Source organism: Balaenoptera physalus (genome assembly GCF_965194825.1).
Source record: "Balaenoptera physalus genome assembly, chromosome: 6".
Classification (NCBI taxonomy): Eukaryota; Metazoa; Chordata; class Mammalia; order Artiodactyla; family Balaenopteridae; genus Balaenoptera; species Balaenoptera physalus.
This window is the reverse complement of record NC_138885.1, coordinates 96962849-96979088: the sequence shown is the minus strand read 5'-3', so window position 1 is coordinate 96979088 and position 16240 is coordinate 96962849. Positions and strand designations below refer to the sequence as shown.

Sequence of the window (16240 nt, the reverse complement as noted above, 5' to 3'; positions counted from 1 at the left end):
AGCAGAGAAAGCTCTCGCACAGAAACGAAGACCCAACACAGCCAAATAAATAAATAAATAAATAAATAAATAAATAAAACTCAACAATTAAAAAAAAAACAAAAACCAATGACTTCTTCATATCATTTGCCCACTTTAAAACAAACAAACAAACAAACCAAAAACATAAATAGGGACTTCCCTGGTGGTCCAGTGGTTAAGATTCCCCACTTCCAGGCAGGGGGCACAGATTTGATCCCTGGTGGGGAAACTAAGATCCCACATGCCACACAGCGCGGACAAAAAGAAATAAATAAATACACATAAGTATACATTTTTTATTTTAAAGTTGAAAGAGGTTGGAATTATTAAAGCATAGGTGCTTGGAGCAGGGGCTCTTCTGAGGTCGGGGTGCTACTCAGCTAGTGCTGGGAGTGTTGGAAGCACTACAAACTAGATTCAGCTGCAGCTACTGGAATGAACTGCTAGCGCTGAGGTAAAAAAGCTTTGCTGGGTAACTCTCACAGGAGGGGGACCTGAAAGGAAACCCACAAGAAGCAAACAGCAAAAAGAAAGTCCATACTTCCTGCTCTAGCTTTACAGTCCACTCTAGCACCCCCTACTGGCAAAGCCAAGCAGGGACTCAGCGGACAAAGCACAAATGTGATCTGCAGAGTCCGAGTCTCAGCACGAGAAAGAAGCATGTAGAAGACCGAGTTGAAAGTTGAGAACAGATGACTCCTCTAGTCCTTTTTTTTAAAAAAAGGAAGTCTTTAGCGAAAAATAGACTGTAACTCTGAATTCCAAATCAACATCAGTGTCCAAAAGCACAGAAAAAAATGAAACATCAACTATAAGTACAACAGATTCTATGAGTTAGCCACCCCTTGTACAGGCCCAATAAATGATGATATAGCTCAATTTTCTTAGAGATGGTGACTATTTAAGCCAAACATGGTAGATTTATTTAATTAGTGTTTCCTCCCGTGTAATAAAATCATACAGCCACATCCCTGCCTGGCTTTATGGTGGGCAGAATGTACTCTTCTAGCTCCTGATTTTGTGCTCTGACATGTGACTTGCTTTAATCAGTGAGAGGTTAGGGAATGTGACCAGGCTGGAAATGAACTTTCATAGTTGAGCTTCTGTGCTTTGGTGATCTACCATGAGAGTAACATGCCCCCAGTGTAGCTGCTGCCCTTTCAACCTTGACCCCACAATAAGATGCATGGTTCTTATCCTATTCTCTGAGTAGCCACAGATCCTAGGAAGAGGAGAGACACACGGGACAAACCTGAACTCAGCCAGAAGCCAGGAGCTCAGGCTAACCCAGCCAAGTAACATTCAACCTGCACATCCATCAATGTCAGAAGAAAATCTGTTATGTTAAGCCCTTGAGTTTTGGAGCTTGTTATGCAGCATTGTTGTGGCAATAGCTGACTAAAACTTTAGGTTTCCCAGGCTTCACTGATGTATCACTAGATCTAATCAGGAAGCAGAAAACACTCTGATTATTTAACAAAGAGAATTGTTATAAGGTTGATAGAAAAGACCAAGAGGTCAACTAGAGGACATTGAGACAAGCCAGAGATTGATAACAATAAGAAACTGCTTCTACCCCTAGGCTGCAGGGGAAAGGGGGAGAGGTGGGGATCTCTCAGTGGAAACTGAAACCTTGACAGGCTTCCTGGTGCTAACTGGAGCCAGAGAAGATACATGGCTAACTGCCAGAGATGCCACCTGAGGCACAGAGAAGATAACAAGAAATAGACAACCGGTCTTATTACACTTTGAGATGATAATCATTCCCCCCTCTCTCCTCTGAGCCTAAAACCAATCTGTTGATACAAGGGTTAAAAAAATCTGATTAGTAAAACTGTATTAAAGAATAGAGCTTGGACTTGAGGCCAATGTAGGCTTCCAAATAGTCCTCCCTCCCCTACTCACACACCCAAGACCTCAGGCCTACAGAGCAGACATTCACCTCCCCACCTCCAGCTGTGTAGAAGATCCTGGCCTGCCTCACCCCCTTTGAATGCAGATGTCCTACTAACAGAGACAAAGCAAATGAGGCCATCAGTGCATGCAACCCTTCACACATTAACTCTGCCCAACAGCAGACCATGGAGTGTTCGACCCTCACCGCCACACTGCACAGATACATACCACCCCTCCTTTTGTGGGAAGGGGCCAGAAGAGGGGGGAAAAATACACACAAAAAAAACCTTCTTCCTCTTACCTCAGACAGGCTGGAAATGTCTATTTTATTTGCCAGGGAGAATAAGGAGGGAGGGAGAGAAGGTTTCCTCCATAGGTTCCCCCCTCCAAAACCATCCTCCCAGGGACCCCGGCAACAAGGAGGCTCTGGCTGTGGGTGTAGAATGTGCTACTTTTAGCTGTGCCCACTGCAGCTGTTCCGATAAGGCATCCGAGTGCAGAGTGGAGCCGAGGCAATGGAAATGGTGCTAGTGGTTGCCTGAGCCTAGGCTGACCCAGCCAAGAGAAGCCGGGGCAGTAAAATCAAGAGGGAAAAAACCAGCTGACCAAATAGCAGATGTCTAGGGACTCTAGTCATTTCCTCTATGGTTAACTGGAATTTGGGGTTTGGAAATAAAGGCGTTTTCCCCCCTTTTCGATAGATAAGAGAGTGGATCTTCACGATATTCAGAAGGGAGCAGCTGCACGTTTTGGCAACCATCTAGAGGAAAAGAGTGAACATGTGAAGTATTACTGCAAGAATATGAGGGAGAAATTTGAGCAGACAGCCAAGAAAGAGTGAAGAGTGGAGAACAGTAAATTTAGGAGATCTCCATATGATGTGGTTTCTCAAACACGGTGTATTTAAAAAAAAAAAAAAACAGGGAGCAAGGAGAGACGGGTAGAAGCAAAAGGCTTGGAACAGTGAGCACCAAATTGAGGAAAAGATTTCCTGAGAGACACTTAAAAAGTAATCAGAGAAACAAGTTAAAGACCCAGAAAGGGCAGTTTATCTGGAGCTTGAAATGGAAAGAATCACAAAGAGATTCCCCTACTATATCAAACTCTCAATGGACGGAGAAATCTGCTGTGCTAATAGCTCTGAACCAATTGCTTTGCATGAGATCCAGGCTACTCCAAATGACTTTGTCAAACTTCAGTTTCCCACTTTAAACACAGACCAAATAATTTCAAGGTGTATATAGCCTATTAAGCTGACTCATTGCCAAGAAGCCAAGTGAGTTTAGACACGCAAGAGTTTTCTCCTATGATTCTGAGAAAGGCTGGATTAGCCACTTCTGTCACACGCTTTTCTGTCTTTGCCCTTCTCGCTTTCAGGGTGCGCTTTTCCTCATCTCATAGCTCATTGCTGAAGAATGCTGTGTCACCACTTCACTGTTCTTCTCCCGTATCTGATGTATCCACCAATAGATCTGACATAGCTACAGAGAATTAATTGTTGATACAAATTTAAAAGCTTCTGTGACTTTAGATAACTCTCTGTTCTAGACTTAAGCCGACTACTTATCACACTTGGATAAAAGCTGTGCCAATCCTTAAATAATCAAGTGGTATATTTTGCTGAAAGCAACCCTTAAAACTGTCATTGGGACCTGAAATTAAAACCAAATCAAATCCCAGCTGATAAAAGCAACAATCATCAAAAGGTATTAACATTGAACTATGACTAAGGGATCATTTAATCAAGCCTTAAATATCTGAATTTCTAAATGACAACATCTGAAATAGATTGTCCTCTGCTACTCAGCCAGGTGGAGGGATGGAGAGGCGGACTGGTCAAAATATTCTGGACTGTCTTCTGGAAGCAATGGAAAGAAACTACAATTTAATGTGAGTCTTCCAAATGCCATACACTTTGCCAACTGATTTTGTACTCTTTATCTCATTGTGGCATTGGTTTCACTACTTTTATTTTAAAGATTCATAAACTTAAAGTCAAAGAGTTTATGTCACTCATTCAAGTCTACACAGCAAGCTATTTAACTCTAAATTCACTTCCATTTCATTTTTCAGAAGTTAGTTCTTAAAACTTGTCCTCTTTAAGCCACAGCTCCTGGTCTCATCTTATTGGACCTCTCAGAAAGAAGTCACCACCCATTGAAAGAAGAAATACCTCTCACAGATGTAAAAAACAACCTTATGGTTACTAGGGGGGAAAGGGTAGGGAGGGATAAATTGGGAGATTGGAATTGACATATACACACTACTATATATAAAATAGATAACTAATAAGGACCTACTGCATAGCACAGGGAACTCTACCCAATACTCTGTAGTGACCTATATGGGAAAAGAATCTACAATGGAGTGGATACATATATATGTGTAACTGATTCACTTTGCTGTGCAGCAGAAGCTAACACAACATTGTAAATCAACTCTAATACAATAAAAATTTTTTAAAAAAGGAAAGAAGAGACACCTCTGTGAACCAAAAAGAATTTAATTAAGTCCAATGGGCAACATGTCTAAGACACTATAATAGGTGTTGGGGGCAGGGAGCAGAGAATTAGGAACAGAAATACAAATATGACATGGCTCTCTAGCCCTTTGTCACAATTTTTCTTCCTTTGAAGTCTTCTCTGCCCCTCCCTTCCTAGAATTGATTTCTCTCACTTGAGGTCCTCACTGTACCAGGGACATCTTCTCCCATAGCACCTATAATGTTTCATTAGACTTTGACCTTATTTAACAAAGGAGAATTCAGCAGTTGAGCCTCCTTACGCTGGTGGAAAGGAAAAATTTGCAAATGAAGTTAACACATTTTCTCCCTATATTTGAGTGCCAGCTTCTTCAGGACAGGAAACACATCTGTACCGAGAGTCTAGTACAGGGTCTGGAGCATGGTCAGGGTTCAGCCTGAACCAGAATGAACCAAACTGAATGACTTAAGTTAATTAAGTAATCCAATCTAGTAGTCTAAAGAAATAAATGACTAAGTAAGAAACAGGGCAGATTAAACTAAGGATCAGCTCAACGGATAAGATTTTTCCAAATAAGAGTGTGCTGCTGAAAAAAATAATAATGCTAAAACAAACCCAGAAAAGTTGAAATATCACAGAGAAGAATCCATAAAACATGCAATATAATATTATCTTTTACCCTTTTCAGGTTGTCTTCTAAAAGCATCCTGTAGATACCACAGTTTATTCTGCCCAATGTTCCACAATCACAGACTACAGGCAAGATACGCAATGTTCACTGTAACAAATTTGTATTCTAATCTCTTTCCCTCAGCTCATCTTCTGTTATCCTGCTTCACATCCTCTGATGCTGCATATGGGAATGCCACCTGAAAGGAATTAAACACCTTATTTTAGTCATAGCAATATTAATGGCGTCTATTTATTGAGTACCTACTGTTGGTCAGGCACCCAACAGGCCCCTGACAGATTTTTCTTGTTTAATCTTCACAACAACCCTAAAGAAGTGGGCATCAGGTTTCCACCTTTTACAGATGAGATTTCTGAGATCAGGTTAAGTAATTTCCCCCCAAACTCCACAGTAACAGGAAGCAGAGAGAAGATGCAAATTTTGGTTTTTCTGACTTCAGGGCCAGGACCCTTAAACACCCACCTAAGCTCAGTGGCCTTAGAATTATTTGGTAGGAAATAAAGGATATCAAGCACCGACTCAAATTCTTCATTCCCAGAGAAAAGAGATCCTCCTCCTAGCGGGTCCTGCTGCTCTAAGCCGCCCTTACGGGGTAAAGCTGCAACTTCGGCACCCAATTTCAGCCCAACTCAGCTACCCTCAGAAACAGCATTTGCCCACACATACAGCTGGGAAGATGGGGCTGAAATGAAGTCTCACTTTATTTTGGAGGGTCATATTCTGTGTCAGAGAAAGGGGGCTTACACTTTGTACCAGCAACACAATAGGCAACACTGAATCCACGGCAGTCTCAGGAGGAAGTGTTTTCCCCTTTCACCGTTGCAAATGCTCTACACCCAAATGCAGGCATGTAAATAACCAGAATAACTAGAGTCAAAGTCTCCAGGGAGGGAATTCATAAGCACTGTGCAAAGTGGTTTATAAACGTCATATTATTATTTCTTAAAATGGGTTAGGCAGGTGTTTATCCACGCTTTTTTATAGACCAAAATGATTTTGCATTCTCGAGTCTTTCTGCTGTAGACTGGATACGGTTACAGGCTGTCTCCAAAGAAGAAAATGAATGCGTGAAAGCACATGGCGTGTTAGAGCTGGCAGGAGCCTCACAGTTCAGCTCGCCCAGCCATCATCGTGCTACGGCCAGGAGAGCTGGTGACTTGCCTCGGGACACATCCTGGACGCGTCAGTAGATGAGCTTGGCCGGAAACCCAGCTCTGCCTGCTCTCAGCCCAGGATGATTTTTATAACACCCCGAGGGAAGCAATGTCAATTCAGGGAAGCAAGAGTCAGTGTGTCATATACTGACTTGGAATGCTAATGCCAAGTCAATATGCTACAATATTTTTTAAAAGTAAATATAAAGATTTTTACATAAACAGTACAGGTTGATTTTTTAATTTAAAAATATAGATAAGGGAAAAAAAATGAATGGATGGAGAAAAACCAAAATAATCATCTTATCGGCAAGAGACAGTCACTGATTAAACCTTGGTATCTACGCGTCTGGACATTTCTATGCTTACGTGTGCTTATAAAGTGACTCTCTTACACACATGGGACCATGCTATAAACATTCTTTGATAACCAGCTTAGTAGCATATTTCAGACATCTTTCCAAGCGGATGTATCTTCATTTATGTTATCTTTTATGGCTGACTAGCATTCCGTGGCATGGGTGCTACATAATTTATTAAGCCAGTTCCCTAAGGTGAGACTCTGACATTTTTTTCACTACCCAAAGCAACAAAAACATGATGTGATAACTAAATGGGCTCAGCCCCCTGCCAGTGCTGTTTCCTTAGAGCTGTGTCAGCATGGACAAGTTACTAACCTCTCAGCCACTTCCTCAACCAGCCATCATGCCTCCCTTGCAGGGGTTGTGTGGTATCTTAGTGGAAGGAACACAGCCAGCACATGTTAGTTGCTTTCGTTGTTATTATTTAGTTGTATGGCATGTTATTACTATTAACAACTCTTCCGCAAAAATCTTTTTTTGATTGAAATATAGTTGATTTACAATGTTGTGTTAATTTCTGCTGTACAGCAAAGTGATTCAGTTATACATATATATATATTCTTTTTCATATTCTTTTCCATTATGGTTTATCACAGATATTGAATATAGTTCCCTGTGCTCTACAGTAGGACCTGTTGTTTATCCATTCTATATATAATAGTTTGCATCTGCTCATCCCAAACTCCCAGTCCTTCCCACCTCCACCTCACCTCTCCCTTGGCAACCACAACTCTGTTCTCTATGTCTGTAAGTCTGTTTTTGTTTCATAGATATATTCGTGTTGTATTTTAGATTCCATATATAAGTGATATCATATGGTATTTGTCTTTCTCTTTCTGACTTACTTCACTTAGTATGATAATCTCTAGGTCCATCCATGTTGCTGCAAATGGCATTATTTCATTCTTTTTTATGGCTGAGTAGTATTCCATTGTATATTTGTACCACATCTTCTTTGTCCATTCATCTGTCAAGGGACATTTAGTGTCATTTCCATGTCTTCACTATCGTGAATAGTGCTGCTATGAACATAGGGTGCATGTATCCATTTGAATTATAGTTTTGTCTGGATATATGCCCAGGAGTGGGATTGCTGGATCATATGGCAACTCTATTTTTAGTTTTTTGAAGAACCTCCATACTGTTTTCCATAGTGGCTACACCAATTTACATTCCTACCAACAATGTAGGAGGTTTACGAAAATCTTTTTAGCTAAATTTTTGTGGACACTCTCAGTTATTTCCTGAGAATAAGCCTTAGAAATTGCATGACTAAATCAAAAAATGTTAATGAATTTTCACATTTATTGCCAATTGCCCTGTTAAAAAACTGTGCCCACTTACTTTTCCATTAAAAAAAAAAAAAAAAAAAAAAGAGTGCTCATTACCTCACACCTTCTCCATAACTGGCATTATGATTCTTTTTAAATAATCTTTGCCAAGTTGAGTAGTTATAAAGATAGATCATTACTGTTTTAATTTTATTTCTTGGTGGGTTGAGAAATTAAACAGTTTCCATCTATATTTTGGACATTTACATCTCTCCTCCTTGCGCTCTCTTTCCCCTTCCTTTTCCTTCTTCTTCATTTTTTAACTTGTCTCTGGCACAGTTTGAGCTCTCTGAAATTGGTCATGAAGTTTGTTTAGCAGCTGCTTTTATCCGTTGAATTTAAAAAGTGTCCACTAGACTATTAAAAATACCATGAGAACAGAGACGTGGACGGCTTCCCTCCCTGTTATCACTCTCCATAGTGCCTAGTTGTGAAATGTTCCCAGTAAACCCTGATGGAATGGCTGACTGACTGAATGAATGAATGGATGGATGCATGGATGACGCGTGGAAGACCAGAAGAATTGTTCCCTCGAGCAGCCTGCAGCAGCTGCCACGGCATAGGCCCCCAGGTTTGCCAAGCCTTCCCTTCAATCCATTTAAAGAAGGATACCCAAGCTGGGGCCACACCTCTGGTGAAGCTCTCACTACCAGAAACTCCTTCCCATCCCATCGGGAGAGTTTTCTTGTTATGAGGCCACGTATATCACCAGGCATGCAAGCAACTCAGATTCACTTGATCTGAGGAGAAGAGCCTGAGTAAGCAGTAAGTATTCATCAGATAGATGATATTACCTTTGATTTTCATCAATAAATCTATATCGTGAACCTATCAAGTGAAGAAATGAGGGCCCGGGGAGAAACAAATACAGAAGGAACATGGAGGGAGGGACAGGATGTGATGCTGTCCCATTCCTCAAGGACAGGAGTCCTTCCAGATGTTGCAGGAGCCAGGCAGGTGAGTAATTGTGGTAATGCAGCCGCAACTGACGGAACATGAACTTGATCTAAAGAGGACAGTTACTCCACAGCTCTAGCCAATTGCTGCTGTAACAAGAGTGTGGGTGAAGAGTTGCCAGAATCTGGAATGTTATGTGAAATACCTTGATTGAATGTTGGTTTAGTTTTGCAACCATTATGTAGGTCCAAAAAAAGGTTAGATCTGTTGCTCATTTGCAACCTCTGCCCAGGAAGCTGACAACTCAGAAAATAAAGCAGCCATGCTGCAAATGAGGGGCGCAGGTGGTAAAGAGCAGGGAACGCCAGGGAGGGAACGGTGTTTGTGGGGCAGGCAGCTGCAGACAGAAGTAAGGCAGGAACCTCATTTTGTAGGGCGACGTTCGGAGAGGTCGAAAGGACCACTGAATGAATCCCTCAATCTTTCAAAAGCTATCACCAGCAAAGAATTAGTGTGCAGGGCATGGAGGCAGAGTTAGCAGAGTTGCATTAAGCCAAGTGGATATATAACCATTGTGAATATAGGACCTGGCAGATTCAGTAAGACACTAGAGAGCTACGGTTGGGGGAAGGTGGCAAGCCCAAGTCTCTGCAGGACAGAAAGAACTCTCCAACCTCCACGGCATCACAGATGCACCTCTTACCCTACTTTTTCACCTGAAAGTCACCCAGGATACCACAAATTTTGGACACCCACAAACAGGCGTGCCATGGCAACTTCAACCAGCATCACAAAAATCAGAAGACTCATGAGCCTGACATTGCAGAATTTAGACTGGCGGACTCCCATTTTCCAAGCTGCTGCCCATCCTCTTTCTCTTTAAACAGCAAACTCGTGTATGATGCTCCATTTTTCCGTTTGAAAATGCTCCAGCCGAACACTTGCATGGTTACCATGGCAACTATCAGGTAGCATCGTCTTGTGCCTGAAGCTGAGACTGCCAGCAAGAAAGCCAATACAGTAGTATATTGTTTCTTCCTGGACTAATCTTTTAAACTATAGCCGATAGAGTTCCCATAATATATTCAATCAGAAGCTTGAGTGGTTTATTGAATTTAATGTGCCATGGCTCTCCTCTGATGGAGCCATCCATTCAGTAGTGGGCCTTTATTTTGAATTTTCACTTTGGCAATGAAAAGTGCAGAATCTACTGTGGGGCACGTTTTGTGATTTCTAAGATTTTAAGAAAGAAAATGGATTTGTATACACCAACAGACTCTGTCTTTTTAATCTCACACTAGTTGAAGAATTATTCATCTTATTTTGACTGGACCCAGGTGGGCTATTTGCCAAACATCTGATTTCTAGATACTGTATATATCACCAGGGGAGAGCTAATATATTCCTGTGATTGGTGAACACTATAAGGAGGCCAGAAGTAAAAGCCAGCTGGTTCAGCCAAACAGCGGCTATCAATTCCAAGTCCTCTGAGGCGCCCCCTCCATCTGTGTCCTAAAAGAGTGGCCACATCCCTCACCTCCCTACCCCAGCCTCCTGGGTGAGAGGGAGATAAGATTAGCAGAGGATGGTGGCATATTTTACTGTGGAAAGGTCCAACGCAGTGGGACGTCCTGCATGGAAGTGTTCTTTGGGGTCAGTAAAATGAGAGGCTCCATTGTTTCAGAAGCTTGCAGCATAGATGAGAGATTAGAATAGGGGATTTAATGAGCTGTTCTCCACTTGTGCTTGGACCTTTAAATGTTTGAGAGAACAATACTCTGTAATGGCCTATATGGGAAAAGAATCTAAAACAGAGTGGATTTATGTATATGTATAACAGATTCACTTTGCTGTACACCTGAAACTAACACCACATTGTAAATCAACTACACTCCAATAAAATTGTTTTTTAGAATGTCTGCGAGAAGTGTGGGTAAACACTGGAATCCCTTCGTGGGCTATGCTTCTTTGAGTGTGAAAACACTCAGGATGGGATTGGACTGCACAGACGTAGCTTTGTACACATTAGAATTTTTTTAATTGAAAATTAAATTTTTCTAATAATTTAATAGTTTTATCAAACTACTGGCTAGTTATAAAATCTTTAAAATTAGGCTTTTCATTCAATGGATGTTACCTGAACACCCCCTCTGTTTTGATTTTTTTCTAATTGGACCTAAGGCACACACACTTTCATCATTGGTCCAAGCATGAACCTTTTTGGTAATTTACTTATTTACTTACTTATTAATAACTTATGAACCCCCATGAGCCCATCACCCTCTATTCACAGTTCTAGATGTTGTGGGCAGTACAGAGATGCAGGAAACGGATTACTGCTTTCAAGAAGCCTCTAATTTGGTGTGATAGGCTGATAGCGGCTCCCAAAGACATGTCCAAATCCTACGCCTTGGAACCTGTGACTGTCACTTTATTTAGAAAAAGGGTCTTTGCAGATGTGATTACGGTAAGGATCTAGAAATGAGTAGATGGCTGAATTCACTGGGTGGACCCTAAATGTCATCACAGGTGTCCTTATAAGAGAGAGATAGAGCTCTGACTCACCTCGACAGAAAACAAGGCAATGTGAAGACAGAGGCAGAGATTTAAGTGGTGTGGTCACAAGCCAATGAACACGAAGAAATTCCAACAGACATCAGAAGTTGGAAGAGGCATGGAGCAGTTTCTCTTCTGGAGACTCACCTTGGCTTCAGACTTCTGGTCTCCAGAACTGTGGGAGAATACATTTCTGCTGTTTTAAGCCAGCAAGGTTGTCGCTTAAAACAACAGAAAGCCACAGGAGACATACATTTGGTAGGACAGTAGGCACGCATATGAGCAGCTGCCACAGCGGCAGCTATAGTAACTAGCATTTACCAAACACCTCTATGCTAAGCATTTTATGTGCATTATTTCTTTCGTTCTCCAAACAATACTATCAAGCAGGGACCATAATCACCTCCATTTTATATATGAGCTAGCTGTGTCTCAGTGTGTTAGAAAACCTTCCCAAAGTCTTAGATCTAATTAGGGGCATTCAAGGGATTCAAGCACTATATACTGAAAAGTACACCCTCTAACTCATCCCTTGCATAGTGAAAACATGCTCACACACCCTGACCTCTAAAGCACAGATCATTCATGTGTGTTGAAATCAAGACAGCTTCTTTCTAGACTTTCTAATAGAAAAATTCTGGATAGTTTAATTGAAGCTTCACTTTTCTCTGTCCTTTGGGCCTTTATTATACTGGTACTCTAAGCCATACTTCATCTGCCTAATAAGAAAACTGTTATGTCTGCCTAACACAAAAATGTGTAAAATGCCTTCAGGAAACATGGAGTCAACCAGTTTTGCTGAAACAAAGCTGTTTACATCAGAGTCACCAGAGAGGAAAGCAGAACTTTGGTCCAAGCCCAAAGCTGGTGGAGAATAAGGGAAGTCGGATCTGGACTTGATCCTGTAATCAGGAGTTGGTGGAGGTGACTAAGAAAGGATAATTAGACTAGCGACTGGGGGTCATCGGTGACTTTGAACTTACAGGCTTTGGGGTGAGGATAATGGTGCGTTGAGGGAATTAAGGAAGAATTGGGCGGTGTGGAAATGGAAGCAGCTGGGATAAGCATCTCCCTGGAGGTGCCTGGCAGCAGAAGAAAGGAGACAATCAGAATGAGGGTCTGGGGACATGTGGGTGGTGGGCATCAGAGGGTCAAGCCTCTCCCCTGCAGGAGAGAACTGGAGAGGGTGGGGACAAAGGAGACTGGAAAGAAAGCCGGTGTTTTCTTTCAGCCCCAGGGTGAAAGCACATGCTCTTCCTAGACTCCAGAGCAAATGGATTAAACTCAGGGCAGTAATTCTCAAAGAGTGTTCCAGGGAGGCACTGAAGGGCCCTTTGGAGAGTCTAAAGTCAAATATCAGAAACACTAATGCTTTGAAGATGTCTGTTCTTTAGTTTTTGCATGAGTCAACACCATCATTCAAAAAATATTTTACTAATATTTAAGGTAGCTGAGAACAGAAAATATGTATTTCCTTCTCACCCTGGCCCAGCACAGAGGCCGTGTTTAATAAACATGAGCTGAAGGAATGAATGGTGTCTAATAGCATGACTCTGCCATGTGAGCTCTGTGACCTTGGGAAAGTTACCCTGATCTCCAAGGTGCAGATAATAATATCCCAGTCACAGAGTAGTTAGGACATGAATAGAGATAACAATGTAAAGCATGTAGCCTAACTGCCAGCATGTAATACATAATGGTCTTATCAAGTTGTCGAGACCATGTTTTGAGAAGCCGTGCAGTAGAGTGGTCAGGACAGAAGCTGAGAGGCAAGCACACCTTACCTCCAATCCAGTTCAATGCTCACTGTCTTCATGACCACAGACTATTGACTTAATCTCCCTAAAGATGGTCTTTCATTGATAAAATGTGGATTAATAATATTTACTCTATTAGGGGTGTTGTGAGGAGTGAATGAGATCTTTTCTGGAGAGCTGGCCTCTCTCTCCTTTGACATTAATATGCAAATTTTAAAATAACGTTTCACTTTTAAATGGAAAAAGAAAAGTGAAATCTCTGGTAAAAGCTGTTTGGATGTGTTCTCTTATTTTTTTAAATAAACATTGCTCTGATTTCTTTCAGTAGTTTAAAAGATAAACAGTTACGTACTGATAAATTTAATATCACCCCCCACCCCAGATTAAAAAGTATTCCCAACTTCTCTATTCTGAATGGGATAGAACTTGATAAATTTTCATGCATCCGTGACAACATGAAACTCCATAATGCTCCTTAGTCTGGTCTCTCTCTGGTTGGTTTCAGTACCTCAAGGTGAGTAAAACGAAAAAGGTTCACACTTTCTATGCCCCCGATGATGCGAGACGAATGGGAAGGATAGCAAGTAAGATCTGAGAAGATTTGAGAATGTAGATTCTCACACTTCACACAGCCCCTGAGTGCCAGTCCATAATATCACTTCTGGATGATTATTGAAGACGTGAAAAAGAAAATATAACAACTAGATCTGACACTTCAGGGTCTAAAATCCCACGAGATTCTGCTTGATTAAAAATGGTCCATGCAGAAACTTTCAAAACCTGAAATTAGTTTGAATGTATTAAAAACTCTTCTCACACATACAGACAAATGAACTTGATACCAGATCATGAAGATAGTCACAGGAAACGTGTTGATTCAATACTCTAAGTAATAAATTGGAAACAGCCATGTGTCCTAGCTTCCACTCCATGAATATAGAGAGTACATAGTGATTGACTGTTCAGGAGACTTGGAAATGTTTAAAACAAGATCCCTGACATACAGAAGCTCAAGGTGCAATGGTGGAGACAAATACGTAGGCATACAAGTGCTATAACAGAGAGATGGATGATGGGTGATGGGAATACACAGTTTATGGAGAATGACGATCTTAAACTGGATTGACAGATTTAGCAAAACATTTAATTATTTGGCTTTTAATTCACTAGCTACAGATTGAAAAAGACAGTTGATGGAGCTTGATTTTTAGCTAAATATTAAGCTCTAATTCCCCACTCTTCCTTTTTAAGATATCCATCTCTTCTGCCTCTGATCAGAAATTGAGTTCTTTTTTTTTTTTTTTTTTTTTTTTCTGGCTTATGGTATCTTATTCCCTGACCAGAGATTGAACTTGGGCCCATGGCAATGAAAATGCTGAGTCCTAACCACAGGACCGCCAAGAAACTCTTGGAAGTTGAGGTCTTGATGCTACAATGTATTGAAAAATAGATTTGAAAAATAAATCTGTCGAAAAATAAGAAACTCAGACAACCTATTGTTTATTTGTTCTACACTGCACCAAAATATTAATTTAAGTGATACAATGTTGCTATGTTTGTTTCTCATTAACTTGGCAAGTAGGTCACATTAGTTACAAAATAAGTGAATTTAGAGACAGCAAAAGGCTGCAAGAAAATAAATCTCTCAAGAATTACAAGAAGAGTGATGTTATTGGTACAGAGGAAATAGTCAGTTAAATGGAAATTTCAAAGAAGTCAGTAACTTATTATTTTTTTTAATTCAAGGTTTAGATGTATGTTGAAAGTCTTTGAACTGGGAAGCTCAGAAGCTGGTTCTAGTTCTGCCTCTGACTTTATCTAGGTTTGGCCAAGTCACCACCCTTGGTGTCAGTTTCCAAAGCCTATAAAATGAGTGGTTGGTATTAATCAGAACTCTTTTGGATGCCAGTAAAAGAAATCTAATTCAAACTGGCTTAATTTACAGGAGGGGAGGCTTTACTGATTTAGATAATTGAAAAGGGTATACCAGCTTCAGGCATAGCTGGATCTGGGAGCTTTAAATTATGTCACCAGGGCACTATAGCTCTCCATCTATTAGCTCTGATTTGTATTGTGTTGGCTTCATCCTCAGGCATGTTCTCCCTCTGTGATGACAAGATTTCTCCTTGCAGCTCCAGGTTTACTTCCTAAAACTTAAAGCCCAAGAGAAAAAAGTTTGTCCTTCACTGCAGTTCCAGATAAATTCCTAGAATTGAATTTCATTGAATTTGATTGACTTGAGTTGCATCCCTAAACCACTCACTGTGTGAATAGGGAATGCAGTGTTTCAATTGGCCAGACCTAGGTAAAATGTCCTGCCCTGGAGCCAGAGGTGGAGTCAGTACATATATAGCCCCAGAGTGAGGGAAGATTGATTTCCAAAGGAAAGCCAAGAGTCAGCTACACAATAAAGAGGAAATGGAGTTTAGAAGTCCAAAACAACAGATGTCCACGGTAGGACGGAACAGATTGCCTCTATGTCCCCTTTTAACCCCTAAAATGGCCTCTTGAAACTTTTTCTTCATTAGATAAGGAAATTGCTACCCAGAAAGTTTCAGTGATTCGCCCAAGTCTCACAGCTAGTTAATGAAAGAAACTGAATCCTGATCCTTTAACACGCTATACTGTGTTCCACATCTTTTCAAGGGTTCTAACTCCAGGGATCACAATGGACTCAACAGTAAATGGCTCACGAAGTGTGAACCCTACCACTTCAGGTGAGTATTATAATGAAGAACATTTTCTATATTTCTTCTGAAGATGCTATCAGGAACCTCTGATAACTTATCGTAGGTATAGTGGAAAGCCTCAGCATTGCCTAATTTGGTTGGCTGAGCCTACTTCGAACATGCTACACATGACCCCTGTTCCTAGTCCAGCTGAGGATGCTTTGCGTTCTCATTTTAAATGTCTAAGAAGAACACGTTTGCGGTTACCGTAGCAACTGCCTAGAGGGGACTCCTGTGTGGACATGCGGGTGCCAACCACAACACTGTTTCTTTTTCTTGATCTAGACTAGTGCTGTGATGGACCCAGGCAAGGGTGAATTGCTTTTTTAAGCCTTTTAGATGATAATGTATGGCCAGCGTTAC

At 41.0% G+C, this 16240-nt stretch overlaps 1 protein-coding gene across 1 annotated transcript in view; it reads right to left on the bottom strand.

Moving 5' to 3' along the window:
* CPO (carboxypeptidase O) overlaps nucleotides 1-2331 on the bottom strand; it is a 66930-nt gene extending 64599 nt beyond the window's left edge. Inside the window, 1 exon segment of the mRNA XM_082464716.1 lies at nucleotides 2219-2331. The gene's annotated coding sequence lies outside the window, so the exon portion shown is untranslated.
* Between the last annotated feature and the right edge of the window lie 13909 nt (nucleotides 2332-16240).